Source organism: Oryctolagus cuniculus, chromosome 17 (genome assembly GCF_964237555.1).
Source record: "Oryctolagus cuniculus chromosome 17, mOryCun1.1, whole genome shotgun sequence".
Taxonomy (NCBI): Eukaryota; Metazoa; Chordata; class Mammalia; order Lagomorpha; family Leporidae; genus Oryctolagus; species Oryctolagus cuniculus.
Window position 1 is genome coordinate 64,902,933 of NC_091448.1, and position 25,136 is coordinate 64,928,068.

The 25,136-nt window shown below is 52.9% G+C and overlaps 2 long non-coding RNA genes across 5 annotated transcripts in view; one reads left to right on the plus strand and one right to left on the minus strand.

Annotated features, from left to right (window-relative positions):
• Positions 1 to 25,136, minus strand: part of LOC138846305 (uncharacterized) — a 561,128-nt gene that overhangs the window by 418,678 nt on the left and 117,314 nt on the right. The window lies entirely within an intron of this gene.
• The window catches only part of LOC103346282 (uncharacterized), a 69,119-nt gene continuing 49,082 nt past the window's right edge, over positions 5,100 to 25,136 (plus strand). For 3 of the 4 annotated variants that reach the window (XR_011383767.1, XR_011383765.1, XR_011383766.1), the window contains exon 1: positions 18,646 to 18,783. This is a non-coding gene — a long non-coding RNA (uncharacterized lncRNA). Of the gene's footprint in view, positions 5,214 to 18,645; positions 18,784 to 25,136 lie in introns of those variants that run through there. The other variant, XR_011383768.1, reaches the window with a different exon arrangement.

A 25,136-nucleotide genomic window follows, 5' to 3' on the forward strand; every position in this document is an offset into this window, starting at 1 on the left:
CCCAGCAGGGCTACCCCCTCACCCCATCCCCCAGGAGGGGGCTTCACCTGCTGTATCCTGTGCTCCACACCCTTGGGCCTTGGCCAGACAGCCGCAGGCAGCCGCCCGAGCGGGCACCCCTTCAGGCCCCACCCGTGCCCCACAGGACACAGCCCAGGAGGAGCAGGGGTGGTCCCCAAGCTCCAGGGTGCACCCCAGGTGCCACGCACTTCCTTCTAGGCCACGGCTGCCAAGCAGGGGTCCTGGGGAGCCTGGGGCAGCCGGCCAGGAGATGACCAGCAGCAGGGGTGAGGCAGTGCCTGAGGCCTCTGCACACAGGGACTGCTGGGTGTCCCCAGGCCTGGGGCTCAGGGCTGCTCCCAGAGCAGTGAGGGGGAGACGCAGGCACAGCTCACCCTGCCCAGCGTGGGGAGATCACAGAGTGACCTTTGGGCAATGGAGCTGAGGCGGGGCTGCAGGCCCTGTCCTGGGGACCGGGTCTTGCCCAGCCCCTGACCCTGGACACCAGTACCCACCCCCAGCCATTCCCAGGGCCACTCAGAATGGGCGGCCACTTGGCGGCCTTCCCTCCGCCCACCCACCTGTTCCTCATGCCCTGCAGCATCTGTCCCACGTGTACTTAGCACAGCGCCCCCCCGCCAGCACCCCATGTAAAGCTGCGGGTTCGCGGAAGGACCACGACCCCCCGCACCCATGTCCCACAGCTTTAATAAATGGAGCTGTCCAGTCGCCTCTTGCTGCATAAGTGGGGCGGGGCGGGCCTCCCACGCTGGCCACGAGCAGGGAGGCCAGGGGTCCCCGCTGGCCCGGGAAGACTGTCCCACTGGGGCGTCTCTGTCCGGCTCCTTCCTTGGCTGTGGCCCAGGCTCTGTCAGGCCCGACAGTGCCCAGTGGGCTGGGGGGGGGGGGGGGTCTCTGCCCTGGCTGAACGGCTGTGGCTGGGGTCTCTGAGGCTCAGGCAGCAGAAGAGAAACTCCTGTGGCCCTGGGGCTTGGCCCTGCCCCTCGGGACGCAGAGAACCGGGGGCCGGCGTGGCCTCTGTCCCAGGGAGGGCGTCCAGCTCCTGGCCTGTGGCCACTCTGCTGTCCGCTGTATCAGCCTCTCCCACGGTGACGAAGGGGTGGCTCCTGCCCAGGAGTGGCAACATGAGGCCTGCCAGCCCCCGCCAGGACAGCTGGCTCCCCCTCTCGGCCAGGGAGTGGTGCGCCGGGCTACCGCCAGGCAACGGAGCACAGAGTGGCCCCGTGAGATGGGCAGAGTCCACTGGGGGGAGCTGGTCCCGGGTGCCCACACAGGGTCCGCTGGGGGGAGGTGGTCCCAGGTGCCCACACAGGGTCCGCTGGTGGGAGGTGGTCTCAGGCACCCATACAGGGTCCAGCCTGGGCCCAGGGTGGGGAAGGGCTCAGGTCAGCTGGAGGAGGCACCAGGCAGCACCGTGCACATCACGTGGCAAATGTCCAGCTCCAGCTCAGCACCGGCTCACCGCAGGCCCTGGTATTGCTGCCTCAGCCCCTTGCCTGCCCGCTGCAGCTGTGCTTTGGCAGCCATCTAGGCCCGGCACTGCTGGTACTGCCACTCCTGCTGAGCCTCAGGGTCCTCACTCTTCCTGGGGTCTCCTGGGAGGTCTGGGACAGCATGAGGAAGAGTCAGTCGTGAGGGAACCCCCGAGACCAGAGCCACCCAGCAGGAGGGAGCCCAGCCTGGGGACGCAGGTGCCTGTAGAGCCCTACACAGCACAAGCCCACCCTGGCGGCCTGGGCGCCCCACAGTCACTCTTGGGGGCCCATACATGACCTGGCACCTCACATGCTAGCCGAAGCACACCAATCTCAATAGCGGGGTCCCTGCCACCCACACGGAGCTCTGGGTTCCCACGTACCTGCTGTGCTCGTCTATCAGATTGTTCTAGAAATGCTCTCCTCAGCAATGATGGAAACAGCAGGGCCCACACCAGGGCTGCCGGCTGCCGCCAGCAGGGAACCGGATCAGATGCCGAGCAGCCCAGATCACAGGCGGCGGCTTCGCCCTCCATGCCACAGACCCGGCCCCTCTCAGGGCCCTGTCCCTGAGGAGGGCCAGGGCTAAGGGTGGCCCCAAGAGATGGACAGGGCCCATTGTGGGGGGAGCCGGTCATGGGCACCCACACAGCCCAGCTGGCGCCCAGGCCAGGGAAGAAGGGCCCAGGTCAGCCCAAGGCAGAATGCAATTTGGTTTTTTGCCAAATGGGCTGTGGCAATTCCTAGGAAGATGCACCCCAAGCGAAGCGAGACTGCATGGGGGGTTGTGGGGGAGCGTGGCCGTGACCCTCAGAGGCAGCAATGGGACAGCAGTGTGCCGACACACGTGGTCCATGACCCCCCAACACACACATGGTCCACAATCCCCCCATGCGGTCCACGACCCCCCCACACACCTGGTCCAGGACCCCACACATGTGGTCCACGACCCCACACACGTGGTCCATGATCCACACACACACATGGCCCACAACCCCATACAAACACACACATGGTCCACGAACCCCCCACACACATATGGTCCATGACCTCCCATGTGGTCCAGGGCTGGAGCAGCAGCAGGAAGACAGGCAGCCTGGCCCCACCTGGTCAGCAAACACGTTTTGCTGAAAGGAGGGAGTGGGTCCACTCCTGTGGCACTACAGCCACCAGCTCCTCCCTGGCCATGGCCAGGAACCTGGCCTCGAACCTCGGCCAGACGCCTGCTCCCTACAGGAGACTCGCGACAGACAAAAGGCAGCCGGTGACTGAAACACAGCTCAGCCCGGGTTCTGCCAGGTGCCCTGTCCCACAGAACCTCCGGCAGATGGCAGCAGCCCATGGCGATGCCGAGCAACCCCGGGTCACACACAGCACGGCACAGAATGTGGTAGTACAGCTGGGGTTGTTTAATTCATCTGACGGGAGGGGAGAGAGAGAGAGAGATGGAGGGAACAAGGAAGGGGGGGGAGAGGGAGAGAGGGAGAGAGAGATCCTCTATCTGTGGTTAACTCCCCAAATGGCCACAACAGCCGGGGCTGGGCCAGGCCGGAGCCAGGTGCTCCCTCCTGATCCCACGAAGGCACAGGGCCCCAGTATAACTTAATTATAAAAAGTAGGCTCCCGGGGCCAGCGCTGTGGTGTAGCAGTAAAGCTGCTGCCTGGGACTCTGGCATCCCATAGGGGCGCCAGTTCAAGTCCCAGCTGCTCCACTTCTGATCCAGCTCTTTGCTGTGCGCTGGGAGAGCAGTGGAGGATGCCCCAAGTGCTTGGGCCCCTGCACCCACGTGGGAGACCTGGATGGAGCTGGAGCTCCTGACTCCTGGTCAGCCCAGCTCCAGCTGCTGCAGCCATTTGGGGAGTGAACCAGTGGATGGATCTCCCTCTGTCTCTAATGTCTTTCTCAAAAAAGAAAGAAAGAGAAAAAACAATAGGTTCCCATAGAATCCTCAGGCTTCGGTCCACCGGGTGTGTCTGGGGAGGGCGGGGGTGGCACTCTGGGTCCGTCTGGGCCCAGGGCTCAGTACAGCTGAGCACCTTGTGGAGACCACAGAGTCCACCCCGATCCTGCATGCGGAACCCTGTCTTCGCACACCCCACTTCTCAGCTCCACCCCAGGCTGGGTCGGAAACCCCTGCGACCCCCACCACGGCCCCTGTCCCATGGCGCTCTCCCCCTCCATTAATGGCACCAACGCCTTCCTCGGCCCCAGGGCCACGCACGGGACCCAAGGTCCTGCCCAGCTCCCGCTCCTGAGGCCTCGGGTCCAACCCCTGCCCTGCCCTGGCCCGAGCCCCCTACCTTCCAGGGCCAGCGCGGTGAAGACAGGGTCTTGGGCTGGTGCCCTGTGCACGTCCTCCAGGATCTGCTCCACTGTGGGCAGCACCACGCACTTCTTGGCCTTGGAGCCCATGCCTGCAGGTGGCAGACGAGGCCATCACAAGGCGCGTCCCCATCTTGGCCACTGCCTGGTGAGGCCATGCACACCTGGGGAGCCTGCCCTGCCCTGGCCACAAGGGGTGGCAGGGAGCCAGGCTGGGACCCCGCCCCGGCCTCCTGGTCCCGGTGAACCACAACAGCCAGCCCATGACTCACCGGGCAGCAAAGTATTATTATAATAAATGAAATGATATAGGAAAACATAATAGATCAATTAAAAGGAAGAGATAATAAAAAATACAAGAGTTGTCAAGATTCCCAAAACAGCCATCCAAATAGGTGAAAAATGATAAAGACAATCACTGAGTGTTTAGATTACATGTTGAAAATATTTAATAAAACTCAGCTTCTAATAAAAAAAACCTTATATCAGTGAAAACAAGCAGAAAGTAACTTCTTCAATCTGATCAAGATTAAAAGAAACCTACAAAAACCAACACAACTAATACTTTTCCCTGGACGTAAGCCTACACCCAGATGCCACCACTGTTTCTTTTCAACTTTCTATTGTAAGAATTATACACAAAGAATTATATAGGATGACACTTAAGCACCGAAATAATTCATAAAATCTAATAATAAATACAACTGATACATAAATTTAACAATATTACTGAAAAGATTAATGCATAAAATCCACTAATTACTAAGTACCAGCAAGAAACAAACAGAAAATAATATTAAAGGGCAAGAGGCAGACTAGAAAACAAATATCTAGGAGAGATGAAAAAAAGGATTGAGTTTGTAATATCTGTAAACATTCTTAATATTAAAACCCCACAGAGAAATGAGTCAGCAATATGAAGAAAACAAAAAAGACCAAAGCCAATAATCTCTAACTCACCTAAGTAGGTTACTGCAGCCTCCAGGTGGGATTCTCCCAGGAAGACCCATGGGGAGGCAGGAGGGTCCCAGCAGGTGGCAGGACCCTGCTGGTGAAAGGGTGCAGCCCTGGAGGAGGCCCTTGGCTCCTGAACCCAGGTCTCGCCTCTCTACCATCTGGAGTGGCCTGGAGTTCCCGTCCCTGCTGTAAAGATGCTGATTTGTTGTGTCTTCTGGGTCCTGTGTGCTGATGGCTATGTGAGCTGTCCAATCAGGCACGGTGACGTCACTGCCACATAATCACACTGGATTGTGACATCACAGAGTTCCAAATTCCTGGAGGAGAGAGGTCCAAGGAGGGGCCTCTGCCGCTGGGAGACTCCGGAGGTAGTGTGGCATCTGCTGTTCTCTGACCTTGTCCCCCACAACACAGCCCATCTTGGACGCCCGGGAATGGTGAGTGTGTGTGGCCACGTGTCCAGAGTGGAGGAAGGGGAAGCTGGTGGTACCTGTTGGCAGGACACAGGCTCCCAGAGGGCATCTCTGGAACCTTGGGCCCCATCTTGCTGTCAGCACAGCACTTCCCTGGGTTCCTTGTGGTCTAGCAGGTGGGGCCTGGACTGGCACCCAGGACCCAGGAACCCTGCCCCTTCCCTGTTAGCAGAGAAGTCTGTGGGGAGCTGAGTGGCAGCAGCCCCACATCTCCCCGATTGTGCAGTGGGAACAGAGTGGTCACTAGGGAGCAGCAGTGCTGTGTGTATGGGGTTCATGCACGTGAGGAACTGTCATCTGTGGGGTCCTCAGTTCTTTCTTCCCATGCGGGAAACAGGGTCTCAATTCCAGGACCTGGCCTTTCTGCATAGCTTTCTAGGAAATACCCCAGTAGCTTTAGTATGTGCAATTATTAACTAGAAACAGTGTAGAATGCCTAACGATTTCTAAAATTTACAAGAAGGTTGAAACTGTTTAAATTTATTAAACAGTTTTTATGTGAGACTGTCAAGAAAACTTGAGAAAACTTCTACTTTATTACACACAATCCATTTTTAAAGAGATCATATAAATAGATGTTTTTGTACTGATATTTGGTAAGTAATGACAGATTTCCCGTGAGACTTTTTGTAAAGGAATTAGGACACATATTAGTTTCTCATTTAATGTCTTCATTTTTAAATATTATTTATAACCATTCACTATATTCCCACTAAACTAGGGTCTTTTGGAATTTTACTTGTTAAAATTTTCTTTGGTGAAGTATTAAGATTTTTTTTTTTACTGTAAAGTGTATTTAAAATGCTATCTCAAAAACTAAAGAAAAAATACAAGGAAGAAGAGTGGGAGAGTGAGAAGAAGGATATATCATTATGCTTTTAGAATTGTGTATACAAACAATATTGCATCTGTTTAAAAAACTACCAATTTGGCTGGTGCCACAGCTCACTAGGCTAATCCTCTGTCTACGGCGCCGGCACCCCGGGTTCTAGTCCCAGTTGGGGCACCAGATTCTATCCCAGTTGCTCCTCTTCCAGTCCAGCTCTCTGCTGTGACCCGGGAGTGCAGTGGAGGATGGCCCAAGTGCTTGGGCATGCACTCACATGGGAGAGCAGGAGGAAGCACCTGGCTCCTGGCTTCGGATCAGCACAGCGTGCCAGATGTACGGGCCATTTCGGGGGTAAACCAATGGGAGGAAGATCTTTCTCTCTGTCTCTCTCTCACACTGTCTAACTCTGCCTGTCAAAAAGAAAAAAACAACTACCGATTTGACAAATATTTAAATATGGAATTTGACAAATATTTAAAACAAAATGAGACATTGTAGATACTTTTATTTTGATTATCATTCTTATCTAGGAGATCAGAAAGCAATCCTATCTTCTCATGTTAAAATATCCTAATATATTAGAGTGATTACAGTTCTGGCTCCTGGCTTCAGTATGGCCCAGTCCTGGCCATCGTGGCCGTTTGGAGAGTGGACCATCAGATGGAAGATCAGCAAGGGTCCCAGAAGTGCCCCCTGGAGGACATGAACAGACCGTTTAGAACATCAGTGCATGCCAAGGTTGGGTCTCTGCAAGCCACAGGCTCCCTGCTCCTCTGTCCTGCCCCAGTCACTATTAAACCATTTAGGGAGTATGAAGCAAAATTACAGGGCAGAGACATGGGCACGGAGGATACTCACAGAGAAGGGAACCCCGAACTCTTAGCTCCTGCCTCTCTGCCATGCAGATATGGTGGTCACTGTGCTGCTGTGACAGCCGGTTAGGGACAGGGTGGCCATGGGGGCCTTGGTGGGAAGTGAGACGACCACTATGCCCAGGCATCCTGCAGAGATACAGGGCCCGATTCTGAGGGTGGCAAGTAGGCCAACACTGCTTCACCTCACACTCACTCTTACACAGGGGCGGGCAGGAGCACTTGGCCCCTGTGAAACTGCCCTGCCAGGTAGATCAGAGGCCTGTGGAGCTGCGAGCATGCCACCGGGAGACACAACGGAGCCAAACTGGACAGAGAAAGTAGCACCTGCCATGCTGTGTGCTGAGCTCTTTGATTCATTGGTGGCTTCTGCGCCTGACCTCCCCATGGGACTGGCTGCCAGGCTTGGTAGAGGAAGTCTGTCTGAGAACCCTGTGGCCAGGCAAGGGCTTCCTTGACTGACCCTACTTGCTGCACAGAATTTTGGCACTAAATTATGCTGTTTCCTTAAAGCTTTATTTTACATTTATTGGTTTATTGTACTCAGAACTACACATTACTTGGGTGAAGGTGGAGAAGCAGGGTGGCATGCACCTGTGCAGCCTGGAATGTGACCATGGAATTGAGGAGTGACTGTAACTGGTGGTTACTTGTTACATGGTGACACAGCTGCTCAGTCTCAAGTGCCTGTTAAATTGTGAGGTGTCACAGAGTCAAAAACATTATGGAAAAATAAAGTACATATCTGTCTAGACTTGATACTGGTATAATATTTTCATTTTTTGATGTAGTCTAATTTATATTTTATTTATTACTTTTTTAAGATTTATTTATTTATTTGAAAGTCAGAGTTACACAGACAGAGAAGGAGAGGCAGAGAGAGAGGTCTTTCATCCACTGGTTCACTCCCCAACTGGCCGCAACAGCCGGAGCTGCACCAATCCAAAGCCAGTAGCCAGAAGCTTCCTCCAGGTCTTCCCACATGGGTGCAGGGACTCAAACACTTGGGCCATCTTCCACTGCTTTCCCAGGCCATAGCAGAGAGCTGGATCAGAAGCAGAGCAGTCCAGACTAGAACCAGTGCGAATATGGGATGCCGACACTGAAGGTGGCAGCTTAACCTGCTACACCACAGGGCCAGCTCCTAGTCAAATTTATATTAATCTTTCCTTCTGTCCAGTACATCCATAAAGCTTCACTTAATTTTGTCTTATTTTCAATAGCTAAACATAGTTTTTATCTTTTTCTTTGAGGCAGCCTTTGGAGAGATGACCCTCACATTAATCTAATCAGGACTCTAGTTTTAGTGATTTTGATATTTTGATACTCCTGGATTCTACATTGCTTTTCTCTCCTACTGAATCTTCATCAAGAAAGGCCCAACAGAGCCCGGCACTGTGCCTCAGTGGGTTAGGCCATGGCCTGATGTGCTGGCATCCCTTATGGGTGCTGGTTCATGTCCCAGCTGCTCCACTTCTGATCCTGCTCCCTGCCATTGCATCTGTGAAAGGTGCTGAGGATGGCCCAAGTTCTTTGACCCCTGCACCCACGTGCGAGACTGGAAAGAAACTCCTGGCTCCTGGCTCTGGCTGGTCTGGGCCTTGGGCATTTCGGCAATTCTGGGAGTGAACTAGCAGATGGAAGACCTCTCTCTCTCTCTCTCTCTCTCTCTCTCTTCTTCTTCTTCTTCCCTTTGTAACTCTGCTTTTCAAATAAGTCTTAAAAAATAAAGACCCAGCATTTGCTGAGGTCTGAATTTCTAGTCACTTCTTTATGCTCTCCATTCCCCTCTTTTTGAAATAGAATTTCTGTAAGAGTTTGCCAAGCATTTGCTGCCATTTTATGTGGGTGTGGTGGGAGCAGTAAATTTGATGTTGGTTTCACAAATATAAAGATGGAGAGGGATGAAGGCAAGGAACTATACACCTATCAGTTCATCAGAGAAACCTATACCCCACCCCACCCCAGGGGCTCATGACTGCCATTTTCAAAATTAACTGCACCTCTCAAAAGGTCCCTATGCAATTATAGCATTCATCCAAGGGCTGTCTTTTCAGTCCCTGTGAATACCATCAAAGGATTTAGATTGTAAAATTAAATGTTAATTCCTCATGATTTTTTTAAAAATATGTAAGTCTTCAGAGAGGCATATGTTTTCCGATGAATAGAAGGATTTGGTTTACTATTATTTACCCCAACCTGTCTAGATTAGAGGATAAATTGTTTTCTGACTCTTAATTTGAAAGATGTATATTGAAATGACTTGTTCTTTGTATTAGTGTCTTAATATACATGTTTATATATATATATATATGCTTTTGCTATCACATATATACATACATTACACACACACATATATCTGAGGATACTTCAAAAAATTGAGAGAAAATAGAGTTAAAAGAATTCTGGCACAGGCCTTGTGGCACAGCAAGCTGGACACTACTAGAGACACCTGTATCCAATACTGGAGTGCTGACTGAAGTCCTGGCTACTTTTTCTTTCTTTTTTTTTTAAGATTTATTTATTGTTTGAAAGGCAGAGCTACAGAGAGGCAGAGAGAGAGAGAGAGAGAGAGAGAGAGAGAGAGAGAGAGGTCTTCCATCCAATGGTTCACTCCCCAGATGGCTGCAATGGATGAGCCTGGCCAGTCTGAAGCCAGGAGCCAGAAGCTTCCTCCAGGTCTTCCCACACAGGTGCAGGAGCCCAAGCTCTTGGGCCATCTTCCACTGCTTTCCCAGGCTACAGCAGAGAACTGGATCAGAAGTAAAGCAGCCAGGTCTCAAACTGGCACCCATATGGGATTCCAGCAGTGCAGGCAGTGGCTTTACCTGCTATGCCACAGCCCCGGCCCCTGGCTACTCTATTTCTGATTCAGCTCCTTGTTAATGAATCCTGGGAGACAGCAGATGATGCCAAATACTTGTGCATCTTTCACTCATTTGGGAGACAAGATCATCGTCCTGGCTCCTAGCCTGGGCTAGGACCAGCCCTGGCTGTAGCAGACATTTAGGAAGTGAACCAGAGAATAAAAGATCTGTTTCCCCTTCTCTCTTCTCTTTCTCTATCTCCTTTTCAAGTAGCTGAAAATAATCTCCACTAAGACTGCTGAAACTCAGGGCTGGTGCTGTGGCATAGCAGGTAAAGCCGTTGCCTGCCATGCTGGCATCCAATATGGGTGCTGGTTCTAGTCCCAGCTGCTCCACTTCTAATCCAGGTCTCTGCTATGTTCTGGGAAAGCAGCAGGAGATGCCCCTGCACCTATGTGGGAGTCCCGGAAGAAACTCCTGGCTCCTGGCTTCAGATTGGTGCAGCTCCAGCTGTTGCAGCCATCTGGGGAGTGAACTATCAGATGGAAGACCTCTCACTCTCTCACTCTTCCTCTCCTTCTCTCTCTCTCTCTCTCTCTTTCTCTTTCTGCCTCTCCTTCTCTGTCTGTGTACTCTGACTTTAAAGTAAATAAATAAATCTTAAAAAAAGAGACTGCTGAAACTTTTAAGAGAGTTTGGTAAAGTTGCAAGATATGAAATCAACACACAAATATCAATACCCTTTGTATACACAGAAAAATGCCATGGCAGAGAAAGAACATGTAAGATCAGTATCATTCACAAAGCTACAAAATATTTCAATACCTTAAAATAAATTCAACCAAGGATGTCAAAGTTCTCTACAATGAAAATTACAATATATTAAAGCAAGAAATCAAAGAAGACACAAAAAAATGGAAGAACCTTCCACGCTTGTAGATTGGAAGAATTAACATAATCAAAATGCCCATACTATCCATAGCAATTTACATATTCAAAGTTATCCTAAAAACAGATAAGCAAAAAAAAAAAAAACCTCAAAGTGGTCCAAATGAAAGTACCAATGACATTCTTCTCTGATCTACAGGAAACAACGCTAAAATTTGTATGGAAGTACAAGAGACCCCAGATAGCTAGAGCAATTGTAAACAAGAAAAAAAAAGCCACAGGTATCACAATAACAAACTTCAAGTTATCTTGCAAGGCACTTATGTTCAAAACAAGCCTGGTACAGGCATAAAAATAGACATATAACCAAGGGAACAGAATAGAAACCCCAGAAATCAATCCACACCTCTATAGCTAACTAATCTTTGACAAAGGAACTAAAATTGATCCTTGAAGAAAGGCCCGTCTCTCTCTTTCTTTTTTAAAAAAGATTTATTTATTTGAAATTTAGCATTGCATATAAGAGGAGAGGGAGAGGGAGGGAGGGAGGGAGGGAGGGAAGGAGGGAGAGAGAGAGAGAGAGAGAGAGAGAGAGAGAGAGAGAGAGAGGTAGGTCTTCCATCTACTGGTTTACTCCCCAATTGGCTGCAATGGCCAGAGCTGCTCTGATCTGAAGGTAGGAGCCAGGAGTTTCCTCTGGGACTCCCACAAGGGTGCAGGGGCCCAAAGGCTTGGGCCATCCTCCACTGCTCTCCCAGGCCATAGCAGAGAGCTGGATGAGAAATGGAACAGCTGGGATACGAACTGGTGCCCATATGGGATGCTGGCACTGCAGGTGTTAGCTTTACCTGCTACATAGGCATTGGCTTTACCTGCTATGCCACAGTGCCAGCCCCCAGGCCAGTCTCTTCAACAAAGTGTTGCAAGATGATATTGAATCTCCACATGAAGAAATGTGAAACAAGACCTCTATCTTATACGTTATACAAAAATCAACTCAAATGGATCAGGGATCTAAATCTATGTATGACCTGATACCAGCAAATTACTAGGGAACATTGCAGAAATTTTGGCATAGGCAAAGACTTCTTAGAGAAGACCCAGAAGCACAGGCAATAAAAGCAAAAATAAACAAATAGGACTACATCAGGCTAAGAATCTTCTGTACTGCAAAGGAAACAGCAAAGTGAAGAAGCAACCGATAGAACAGGAGAAAATATTGCAAACTATGCAACTGATAAGAGATTAATATCCGGAATCCATAAAGAGCTCAAGAAACTCATCAAAAGAAAATGAACAATCCAGTTAAGAAATGGGTAAAGGACACGATCAGGCATTTTTCAAAGGATGAAATTCAAATGGCCAACAGACACCTGAACAATACCCAGGATAATAGCCATCAAGGAAATGAGAACAAAAACCACAATGAAGTTTTCCCTCATCACAATTAGAACAGCTACTATATTAAAATCAATAAACCATAAATGTGAGTGAGGACGTCAGGGAAAAGCTGGGAATGTAAACTGGTACCGCCATTGTAGAAGACAGTATGAAGATACCTCAGAAATCTGAAAACAAATCTACCATATGACCCAGCCATCACACTTCTGGGAATTTACCCAAAAAATGAAAGCAGCATATGAGAGAGTTTATCTGTACCCCTATGTTTAATGCAGCTCAATTTGCAGTAGCTAAGATACAGAATCAACCCAGATGCTCATCAACCAATGTTTATATAAAGAAAATGTGGTACATATAAACTATGGAATGCTACTTAGCCATAAAAAACAATGAAATTTTGTTGGTTGCAACAAAATGGTTGCAACTGGAATCCATTATACCTAGTGAAATAAACCAGTCCCAATGAGAAAAATGTTTTCCATGATCTGTGGTAACTAACAGAGTACAAAAATTGAATGTATATGAGCGAAATGGACATTTTGTGGTTTGATTATTGTTTACAGCTCTTGTCTCTACCTTTGAAGAACAGTGTTTTGTTTGTTTCTCCGTCTTACTGCTTGTTACATGTGACTTGTTACTACTTGTGTTAGAGGGGGGTTAAGCTTATGATTATAAAATAAACTGAAAGTAAGTCATTGTAAAAATTAAAAGAAAGAGTAAGAAAGGAATGATAAGGGAGGGTAGAGTAGGAAGTATCACAATGCACCTAAATCTGCATATGTGAAATACATGAAATTTACTCAACTTTTATAAGTTTAAAAATTATTTTAAAAACCCAAAGTACTGAGTTTCTTAAATGTTAAAACTATCACTCCTTCAAATGTCACTTACCTAATGGCAATGTTGGTTATTTTTTCAGCCCTAACTTCCCCCAAATAACTGCAAGTCATATAAGATCAGAAGCCATTTCTCCCTATCATACCTTACATCATCCCTCACTCCATCCCAACACCAATGGTGGTATTTCAATATATCTGGTCACTAATACATTCCATAGCAAGTAAAGTAAATGTGATCCAAAAACTTATTGAGATTTTCCTGTATGCTTTATTTTAAGCACTTTAGAAAGATTAGCTGCTTTATTTCTCACATTTATCCTAGGAATTGCAGCTTTTAATACCTCCATTTTACACACAAGAAAACTGAGATTCATTAAGTAACCTAAGGAACAAGTAAATGACAGAGGCAGAATGAAAACCCAGGTGGTTGAGTCCAGGTTCCATGCTGCTACTCCACATTGGCTCTGAAGGGGCCTATTTATTGAACTCTGTAACCATGTGGCCAAGTTCCTACAACCCGAATTCTGATTTGGAAGAACTCAGAGGAGCAGTGTAGAGGAGGCAGACATTGAAGGGGAAACACCTGCAGCCATGAAGCTGGATCATGTCTTCTGTGACAAGGACAGCAACTTCCACACTTCCAGAAGAAAGACCCTGATCCCAGAACCCTGACAGAAGAGGCAAAGCAGCTTCAGGGAGCAGTTAGTTGTCTTTGAGCCAGGTGATTAAACCCCTCTGATTTTGCTGGCCCTAATCATAATCCAACTGGTCTAGATGCTACCCCTTGTGCAAACCTAAGCTGGGAGCTTCCTGAGGAATGCCTGGGCCTCAGAGAACATGGCCAGGAGCTTCCCAAAGCGTGTGAATGGAGGCATGATCCTGACAGTACATACCTTGGCTCCTGCCATCAAAACCAATGCAGTGTCCACTGCCCACCAAGACAGTCCCTGGGGCCAGCACCAACAAGGAGTCTCGCTGAGTATCAGAGGCAAGAAATAGGAGGCAACAGCCATGCAGGTGACAAACAGGCAAACAGGAGTCCATTTTCCTTCCTTCTGACCAAGCTACCCTGAATATCCTTGTCCAGAAATGAAGTGAGCCCCAGCCACCTACTGCCAGTCTTCATGGGGGGTGATGGTGCTGTGGGAAAATTCCCTGTGATGGAACTCCAGAGTGCCCCTGTCCAGGCAACAGTGACCAAAAGCTTGGTAAAACCAAGGACCAGCGGACCAGAGTCCCTCCCTCAGGGAACCCCAAAACCAAAGACCTGGAGCTCTGACAATAGTGAGAAGAGCAGAAGCAGTTCTTCAGGGAGGGAAGGGCCCAAGATGGCCAACTCAGCCCCCAGCTTGGGTTCAAACCCTACTGGGAGGGAGTGAATTACAGAGAGTAACCCTAGGCTTATCCTGCCCTGTTCTCAGGTGTCAAAGGCTCCTCCCAGGTCAGACATCAACCTTCCAGTTCCCTCTACTCTGGACATCAGATTCCCTAGATGTCAAGCAGCAGACTCAGTCCCAACAGGCAACAGGGATCATGTTTCCCAATGCAAGAAGAAAAGAGGCCGCATGAAGCACCACAGCTCAGAAGCCCAAGAAGTGGGTCATGGGCCTCCGAAGCACAATCCTTCTAATCAATAGTTCCCACCACCTCCTGGGAAAACCTAGTCCATGAGTAAAACCAGATGCAGGCCTTGGTGGGCAAGGTCCTGATGGAGTTGCTGAAGCAGGAAAGAAACGGCCATGGACATCACCAAGATCAGCAAGAATGATCGCAGGAGCTGCAAAGCAGGAGCTTCCTGGGTCCTGTTGGCAACGAAGGCCCCCAGGAGCAAGCAGAAGGAGAAGCTGAAGACTGAGGAAGGTGGAGATGGTGCTGGTTCCCAAGAAAATGCCTCTAGGACTTCCAAGGGGAAACAAAAAAGCAGTGCAAGTGGTAATTGCAAAGAAAAAATGAAACTCCAGAGTGCCTGGGAGTGTCTGACACCCACGGATCCAGGGACAAGCCATAAGGGGATTTGGGAATGGTGAAGATTAAGGGTGGAGGTCAAAGCAACCTGAAAACAAGGAGAAGCAATCTAAGAAGGAAAGACAAAGGACAGCACAAAATGGAAAAGAAGAAAGCAAAAAAGAAAACCTTCATCCAACATCCCCAAGACATCATCCAGGAGAATAAGGAGATGGCAGACAAGTAGGAGTTGTGAGGGGTCTGTGGCACAGGTGCATAACCAAGTGGGGAGCATCCTCATGTCTACAGGCTGGAACTGCATTTTTAACTCCAGTCTCTCATAGCAAAGTCTGGCCAGCCTCAGGGGCTGGATGCTGGACAAGCTAGTGAGCCTTAAGGGAGGCTGGTCCAATATGAAAGTGTTTCCTGATCCCTTGACCTTACCCTACTTCTCCTAACACAGAATGTTTTGTACAGATGTGCTCAGTGGGTGAGTGTGTGTGTGTGTGTGTGTTGTTGTCAAAGCCAACGTGCCCAAAGACCTCAGGACTTCCCATTACCCTGTTTTACTTTGTCTCTGACAGGTCCTCAGGATTTCTCCTTGGTTTCAGTTTTACCATTGTGGTTTTTTTTTAAAGAAATTGGAAAAATCATTAAAAGAAAAAAAGCCTTCAATACATTTGTCTAACTGAACATTAGAGCTCAACAACACAGCACATTGTAAAGAATCACTTGCTTGACCTCACGATTTTTTGGCTGATGATGGGGAGCTGTGACTTGCTCCCACCACCCAGAATTGCAAGAGAGTATCATAACATAGATTATGAGCAATGGAAAAATCACAATTAAAACTGTGAATATGGCTTCCATTGAATATGTATAAAATCTGTTCTGTGTATCAGGCACAGGAATGGAAACACATGTAGCCAATATGCACATGCAAGTGGAAACACTGGGAGGCCTGCAGGGTCTGCACACACAGGGTTTGGAAAGAGAAGAGGAAATCCATGGGCTGGGATAGATACAGAAATTATAGCCTTAAGTGAGTATATTAGAATAAAATACTAAAAATCAATCATCACAATTCCCTTTTAACAATTGAAAAGAAAAAAATCATGAAATTACATGAAATAAAGACAAGCAAAAAGATAACAGGAGATATGAAATGCTTTTTTTCGGTTTTCTTTATACTCAGAAGATTAACCCTACAGTGAGTAAGAGTTCAACAAATAGTATGAGGAGAAAAAAATTCCTCAACTACAGAGACAAGGGCTGTAAACAGTCATCAAAGCTCAAGATGTCAATTTCACTCCTACAGATTACATTTAGATGCTCTGTTAGTTATGACAGATTAGGGAAAACACAGTATTTGTCTTTTTGGGACTGGCTTATTTCACTAGGGATAATGGTCTCTAGTTGCATCCATGTTGTTGCAAAAGACAGGATTTCATTTTTTTTTTACCACTGAGTAGTATTCCATAGTGTATAAATTCCATAATGTGAAATGCTTATTAAAAAGTACCACAAACACGGATATACTTTTTAATGTTAACAAAATTAATAAACCATGAGTAAAAGTAATTAAGGAAACTGTGGGGAGCAACTCGGACTAGACTAAGTTACTGGAATTAAGACTTATTCTATACATCTGCTCTCCCACAATATGGCGCTGGGAGAGGAGGAAACAGCTTCTACACAGCTGCCTCCAGTTCAACCAATAAGCAGCAGGACCTGCTCCTGATTGGAGGAGAGCAGCGTGTGGGTAGCAGAGTTGGGATTGGTGGAAGAGGACTATAAAGGAGGAGAGAGACAACATGCACCAGGAACATCTAAGAGGAACATCTATCTGAAGGAACACCTGTGCAGCCCCCGAGAGAGCCGGCCGGGGGTGTGCTGCTCCCCCGCGGAAGTGGGGAATGTGGCAGGGGGAACCGCCCTTCCACGGAGGTGGAAGGGTCGGTAGCCAACCCGGGAAGAACCAGCAGCAAACCCCGGGAGGGCCGAGCAGACGAAAGAACAGCGCAGGGTCCTGTGTCACTCCTCCACGAAGAGGGGGAGCGACAGGAAACACAGGGAAAAGTAACACTGATGTCCAGTTTCAGATATTAAAACAAGTCTTTACAGAGAATATAGCCTAGTCAAGATGCTAGAAAAAATTTTTTGTAAAACTCAGGAGTAAAATTTGACCAGAGATAATAATCTACTACATTTCAGAAATCAAATTCCCACAGCACAAATATAAATTTCCCAAATCCAATATAACAAATATAAAATAGAAAAACTCTACATTAAACTAAGCAAGTTGAATCACAATTTAAAGACTACCAACCAATAAAAAGTTACAGAAACAAAATTTAAGTTATAGAAATACAAAATATTCCAAATATTTAAGAAAAAAAAAACAGACACACTTATATTTCCCAGACATGCCAAGGTAGAAATAAGCACAGAATATTTTCACAATTTTAGAAAGCCAGAATTACATTGATTATAATGCAAATTGATCAGAACTTGAAATATGAATTATGTATAAGCCTGTCTTTTAAAAACACATGCATATCTCCTTAGTAGTTTTATAATAAATGAAATACATATGAAAATAAATTCAATAACAAGTGAGATAGAAGAAAAATGCAAGAGGGGTAACATTTTGAACAAGCCATGTAGATTGTCCAGGTAGTTGAAAAATTCAAGAAAATCACATGACCAATTAGATTGAATGTTGAAAAGCATTTAAAAAATCAGCATGTAATTTAAAAAAAAAAACTTACTATTTTTTTGGTAAAAATAAACTGTGGCTTCCTTACTCTGATCAAGGTTGTTTAAAAGGATCCTACAACAGACAACACAATTAATACGGGATCATTGACAGATTTCTCCCTTTAGAAACCTAAACCAGCTGACTCCACTGTCTCCAAATTCATCTTTTTTTATTCCATCCTCATTTATTCCAAATAGAATTAATGTGTTTATACTGGAAATTCGGGCATATGAAATTCACATATGCACTTGTCTGCATTAGCATACAGTTAGTGAACCTAATAATCCTCAATTCCAGGCTGTGGTACATTTCTTTCTTTCTTTCTTTCTTTTTTTTTTTTTTTTTTTTTTTTGTCTCCAGCTTCTTACTGGAGGAGTAGTAGGGGAAGGGGGAATAAGAACCAAAGGAAAAAATAAGGTGTAAAGATCAATTTCTAAGCAATAAAATCTCAGTATATTGGAGATCTTTATTTAGAGAGAATCCATAACATCTAAAAACAAAAACTGATAAATGAATTGAACGAGCTTTCAGGAAAGATCAATATTTTTAAAATCCACTAGATTACCAAGCACTGGCAAGAAACAAATAGAAGATATTAAAAGTCAGTAGGCAGAGTGGAAAACATATATTGACAGGAGGGAAAAAAAGGATTCAATTATGTGATGCCTTTAAGCATTCTTCAAATCAATATTAAAACATGATACAAATGGCCCAACAGAAAAATGAGCAGAAATACAAAGCGAAAGCCCCTAAGCCAGCAGAATTTTAACTCACCTGAAGCAGGTGACCGCCAGCTGCAGCCAGGATCCGCCTGCGAGAAGCATGGGGCGACCCCGGGGTGATCCCAGCGGGTGGCAGGTGCACCACGCGAAGAGGAGCCCAGGAGGAGGGCAGGAGGCCGCTTCCCACCTCTCCTGATTCACGCCAAGCACAGACCGGTTAGGGAGCCACGCCTTGGAGGATGCTGATTGGCTGAGTCTTTTGTGTCGCTGTGGGCGCGCCCGTCCAATCAGGCACGGTGATGTCATCACGCGGGATCTTGACGTCACAGTGGTCTTAGAGTTCCTAGGCAGAGCGAGGTCCTAGGAGAGGGCTGCGCTGTTGCGAAGCTAAAGAGCCAAGTCGGGGTCTGTGCTCTCCACCTTCACAAGCTGGGAGTCACCGGGTACCTAGGAGCTGAGGACCCCGACATGGTGAGTGTGTGGGCCCGGGGGTCCCCACAGGGAGGAAGCGGAACCAGTGGAAGCTGCCTGGGATCCCGGACCCCTTCCCTGGCACCCGGGACCCCCGACGCCCGGCCATACCAGGACACCCGGGACCCACGACACCCAACCTCTTCCCTGGTTCCTGGGACCGTTGACACCCTGTCCTTCCCTGGCACCCAAGAACCCCGACCCGTTCCCTGGTACCCATGACCCCCGACATCCGGCCCCCTCACTGGCACCACGGATCCCCAGAGCCCGGCCCCTTCCCCGATCCCCAGACGCCCAGCCCCTCCCTGGCACCCGGGGCCCCTGATGCCCAGCACCTCCCTGGCACCTGAGACCTCCGACCCCTTCCCTGGCACCCGTGACCCCCGACGCCCAGCCCCTCCCTGTCACTCGGGATCCCAGAACCCGTCCCCCTCCCTGTTACCTGGGACCTCCTACCCCCTCCCTGGCACCCATGACCCCAGACACCCCACCTCTTCCCGACGTCCAAGATCTCCCTGGCTCCCACTGCCCCGACGCCCGGCCTCTTCCCTGGCAAACGGGACCCTCGACGCCCGACCCTCCCTGGCACCAGGAACCCTGACGCCCAGCCCCTCCCTTGCACCCGGGACACCCGATGTCCCGCCCCTCCCTTTCACTTGGGACCCATGACGCTTGGCCTCCATCCTTGCACCCAGGACCTTGATGCCTGGCCCTTTCTCTGGCACCCAGGACCCTCGACGCCTGACCCTCCCTGGCACCAGGGACCCTCCACGCACGACCCTCCCTGGCACCAGGAACCCTGATGCCCAGCCCCTCCCTTGCACCCGGATCCCATGATGCCCGACCTCCATCCTTGCACCCAGGACCCTGACGCCCAGCCCCTCCCTGGCACCTGTGACCCCTGATGCCCGACCCTTCCCTGGCACCCATGACCCACGATGCCCAGCCTCTTTTCGGGCACCCTGGACCCCAGATGACCAGCCCTTTCCCTGGTACCCGGGACCCAAATCGCCCGGCTCCCTATTGGGCCCCGGGATCCCTGACACGTGGACGCCTCCTTGAAACCCGTGACCCCTAAAGCCCGGCCGTCTCTGGCACCCAGACCCCTGATGCCCGACCCCTCCCTGGCACCCGGGACCCCCAACCCCCTCCCTGGCACCCGTGGCCACGACGCCAGGCCCCTCCCTGTCTCTCAGGACCCCAGACGCCCAGCCCCTCCCTGGCAACTGAGATGCCTGACCATTTCCCTGTCACTGGGACCCCTGACGCCCGGCCCCTCTCTGGCACCCAAACCTCAATGCCCGACACCTCCCTGGCACCCAGGACACCCAACAACCTGGGACCCTCGACGCCCGGCCATACCAGGACACCCAGGACCCATGACACCCAGCCTTTCCCTGGCACCTGGGACTGTCGACGCCCGGTCCCTCCCTGGCACTCGAGAACCCCGACCCGTTCCCTGGTACCCGTGACCCCGATGTCCGGGCCCTCCCTGGCACCTCGGATCCCCAGAGCCCAGGCCCTTCCCTGATGCCCTGCCCCTCCCTGGCACCCGGGACCCCCAACCCCCTCCCTGGCACCCGTGACCCTCAATGCCCGGCCCCTCCCTGGCACCCTGGACCCCTGGCACCCAGCCCCTTCCCTGGTACCCAAGACCCAAATTGCCTGGCTCCCACCTGGACCCAGGGATCCCTGACACGTGGACCTCTCCTTGAAACTCTTGAACCCCAACGTCCAGCCGCCTCCATGGCACCTGTAACACCCGACATCCGGCCCTCCCTGGCACCTGGACCCCTGAAGCCCGACCCCTCCCTGGCACCTGGAACCCCCAACCCCCTCCCAGGCACTCGTGACTCCCAACGCCAGGCCCCTCCCTGTCTCTCGGGACCCTAGACACCCGGCCCCTGCCTGGCACCCGGGACACCTAATGCCCGACCCCTCCCTGGCACCCGGGAACCCCAATGCCCGCCCACTACCTGTCAATGGGACCACAGAAGCCCAGCCCCTTTCTGGTACCTGGAACCCCTGATGCCTGGCCCCTTCCCTGGTACCCGGGACCCCTGACTCCAGTCCCCTTTCCAGGTACCTGGGACTCCCATCGCCCAGCTCCCTCTGGGCCCCGTGACACCTGAAAACTTCCCTGACACCCTTTACCCGTAACGTCCGGCCCCCTCCCTGGCACCTGTGACCCCTGACACCTGCTCCCCTCCTTGACACCCGGGAACCCTGACGTCTGGCCTCCCCCCAGGCACGCTGGAACCCCAACTCCCAGCCCCTTCCCTAGTACCTGGGACCCCCATCGCCCAGCTCCCTGTTGGGCCCCAGGATCCCTGATGCATGGACCCCTCCTTGAAACCCGTGACCCATGAAGCCCAGCTGTCCCTGGCACCCAGACCCCTGACGCCCGACCCCTCCCTGGCACCCGGGACACCCAACCCCCTCCCTGGCACCAGTGACCCATGATGCCCGGCCCCTCCCTGTCTCTCAGGACAGCAGACGCCCAGCCCTCTCCCTGGACCCGGAACATTGACTCCCGGCCTCTTCCCTGGTACCCGGGACCCATGACCCCTTCCCTAACACGCGGTACCCCCAACGCCCAGCCCCCTCCCTGGCACACAGCACCCTCAACGCCCGGCCCCTCCCTGGCACCAGGGAACCCTGATGCCCGGCCCCTCCCTGGCACCAGGGACCCCTGACGCCCAGCCCCTCCCTGGCACCAGGGACCCCTGACGCCCAGCCCCTCCCTGGCACCTGGGACCCCTATCGCCTGGCTCCCTCCCTGGCACCCAGGACCCCTGACGCCCAGCCCCTCCCTGGCACCCAGGACCCTGACGCCCAGCCCCTCCCTGGCACCCAGGACCCCTATTGCCTGGCTCCCTCCTGGGCTCCAGGATCCCCAACACCTGGCCCTCCTTGACACCAAGGACCCCTGACGCATGGCCTGACCCCTGAAGCCTGGCCCCTCCCTGTTACTTGGGACCACAGACACCCGGCCCCCTCCCTGACACCCGTGACCCCCTATGTCCGGCCCCCTTCCTAGCACCCAGGACTCCCGCTGCCTGGCCCCTTCCCTGGCACAAGGGACCCTCGACCCCTTCCCTGTCACTCAGGACCCCCGAGGTCTGGCCCCCTCCCTGCACCCGGGACCCTGATGCCCAGCACCTCCCTAGCACCTGGGACCCTCAACCCCTTCCCTGTCACTCAGGACCCCCGAGGTCTGGCCCCTCCCTGGCACCTAGACCCTGACACAGCCCCTCCCAGGCACCCGGGACCCTCGAACCCCTCCTTGACACCTGTGGCCCGACATCGGGCCCATTCCCTGACACCCTAGACTTTGACACTGCACCTCTTCCCTGGCACCCGGGACCCTCGATGCCCAGCCCCTCCCTGGCACACGGGACCCCTGATGCCCGAATGCCTCCTGGAATCCAGGACACCTGACGTACAGCCCCCTCTCTGGCACCCCGATCCCTGGTGCCCAGCTCCTTCCCCGACGCCTAGCTCCTTCCCTGGTACCCAGGACCCCCATCGCCCAGCCCCCTCCCTGTCTCCAAACCCCTGATGCCTGGCCTCCTCCCTTGCACCCTGGACCCCTGATGCCCGGCGCCTTCCCTGGCACCAAAGAACCTCAACACCCATCCCCTCCCTGGCACCAGGGACCACTGATGCCTGTCCACTCCCTGACACCCGGGACCCCCGACCCCTTCCTGGCACCTGGGACCCAAGTCACCCAGCCCCTCACTGGGCCCAGATCCTTCCCTGGCATCCGGGACCCTGACACCTGGCCCCTCGCTGGCACCCGGGACACCCAACCCCTTCCCTGACACCCTGACACCCGAGACACCTGATGTCCGGCCCCCTCCCTGGCACACAGGACCCTCAACACCCGGCCCCCTCCCTGACACCCAGGAACACTGCGGCTGGGCCCCTTCTGTGGCACCCAGGACCCACGAGGCTCGGCCACCTCCCTGGCACCCAGGATTCCCACCACCCGGCCCCTTCCATGCAACCAGGACCTTGACGCCGGGCGCCTCCCTGGCACTGGGGACCAGTGACCCCCTCCCTGGCACCCATGACCTCGAAGTCTGGCCTCCACCCTGTCTCCTGTGACCCCCGAAGTCTGGCCCCCTCCCTGGAACTACAGACACCCAACGCCCAGCCCATTCCCCGACACCCTACCCATTCCCTGGTACCCGGGACCCACACCATCCGGCCCCTTACCGGGCACCCGGGACTCCTGACGCCCGACCCCTCACTGTCACTGGGGACCCCAGACACCAGGCCCCCTTACTGGCACTGGGGACCCTGACGCCCAGCCCCTTCCCTGGCACCCAGGACCCTTGACACCCGGCCCTCCCTAGCACCTGTGACTCCTGAGGCCTGACCCTCCATGTCACTTGAGACCCCCGACTTCCGGCCCCTTCCCTGGCACCTGGGATCCCTGACACCCGGCCCCTTCCCTGACCCCCAGCCCTTCCCTGGTACCGGGACCCCCATCGCCTGGCCCTCTCCCTGTCTCAGGGGACCCCGGAAGCCCAGGCCCCTCCTGGGCATCCGGGACACCCGACATCCAGCCCTTCCCTGTCGCTTGGGACCCCACACGCCAGGCCCCCTCCCTGTTACCCGGGACACCCGACCCTGTCCCTGTTTCCCGGGATGCCCGACCCCCTCCTGGCACCCATGACCCCGGACGCCCAGCCCCTTCCCTGACACCCAGCATCTCCCTGGAACCCAAGAATCTGATGCCAGGCCTCTTCCCTGGCAACTGGGACCCTCGACACGAGGCCCCTCCCTGACACCCAGGACCCTGACACCCGGCCTCTTCCCTGGCACCTGGGACCCTCGACACCCACCCTACCTGGCACCCAGGACCCCTGATGCTTGGCCCCTCCCTGGCACCTGGGACCCCTGATGCCCAAACCCTCCCTGTCACCCGAGACCCCTGACCCCCTCCCTGGCATCCATGACCTCCGATGCCCAGCCCCTTCCCTGGTACCCAGGACCCAAGTCGCCTGGCTCCCTCCTGGGACCAGGGATCCCTGATGCCTGGACCCCTCCTTGAAACATGTGACCCCCGATGCCCAGCCAGCCCTGGCACCCAGACCCCTGATGCCCGACCCCTCCCTGTCACTGGGACCCCTGACGCCTAGCCACTCTCTGGCACCCGGACCTCAATTCCCAACACCTTCCTGGCACCCAGGACCCCCAACAACCTCCCTGGCTCCCAGGACCCCCAACTCCCAGCCCCTCCCTGTCACTTGGGACCCCAGACGCTCAGCCCCCTCACTGACACTCAGAACCTCCGACACCATCCCTGGTACACGGGACCCCCAACGCCTGGCCCCCTCCCTGGCACCCAGAACCCTCAATGCCCGACCCCTTTCTGGCACCTGGAACCTCTGACCCCTTCCCTGGCACCAGGGACCCCTGACACCCAACCCTCCCTGGTACCCGGGACCCCTGATGCCCGGTCCCTTTCTTGGCACCTTGGACCCCCATCGCCTGGCTCCCTCCTGGGACCCAGAATCCACAATGCCTGGCCTCTCCTTTCACGCAGGGCCCCTGATGCCTGTCCTCCTCCCCGACGTCCGGTCACCTCCATGGCACCCGTGAACCCTGGCACCTGGCCCCCTCCTTCTCACCCAGGAACCCTGACACTCAGCCTCCCCCAGCACCCTGGACCCCCAACACCCAGCCCCTTCCCTGGTACCCAGGACCCCCATCGCCTGGCTCCCAACTGGGCCACAGGATCCCTGATGCCTGGCCCCCTCCTTGACACCCATGACTGCGCTGAGGCTGGCCCCCTCCCTGGCACCCAGGACACTCGGCGACCGGCCCTTCCCTGGCACCCGGGACCCTGGACACCCGGCCCCTCCCTGGCACCTTGGACCCCCGACGCCTTGCCCCTCCTTGTCACTTGGGACTGCAGACGCTCGGCACCCTCCCTGGCACCCGTGACTCCCAATGTCCGGCCCCCTTCCTGGCACCCAGCGACCCTGCCGCCCGGCCCCTTCCACGGCACCCAGGACCCCCGAGGCCCAGTTGCTTTCTTGGCACCCAGGATTCCAACTGACTGGCCCCTTCCCTGGTACCCAGGACCCCCAATGCCCGGCCCCCTTTCTGCACCCGGGACCCCGACGCCCAAAACCTCCCTGGCACCCATAACCCCCTCCCCCTCCCTGGAACCCATGACCCCCAACACCCAGCCCCCTCCCTGCACCCGGGACCCTGAATTCCAGCCCTATCCCTGGCAACCTGGACGTTGACACCCAGCCCCATTCCTGGCACCCATGACCCCTGACACCTGCCCCCCTCCTTGACACCCGGGAACCCTGATGCCCGGCCTCCCCCCA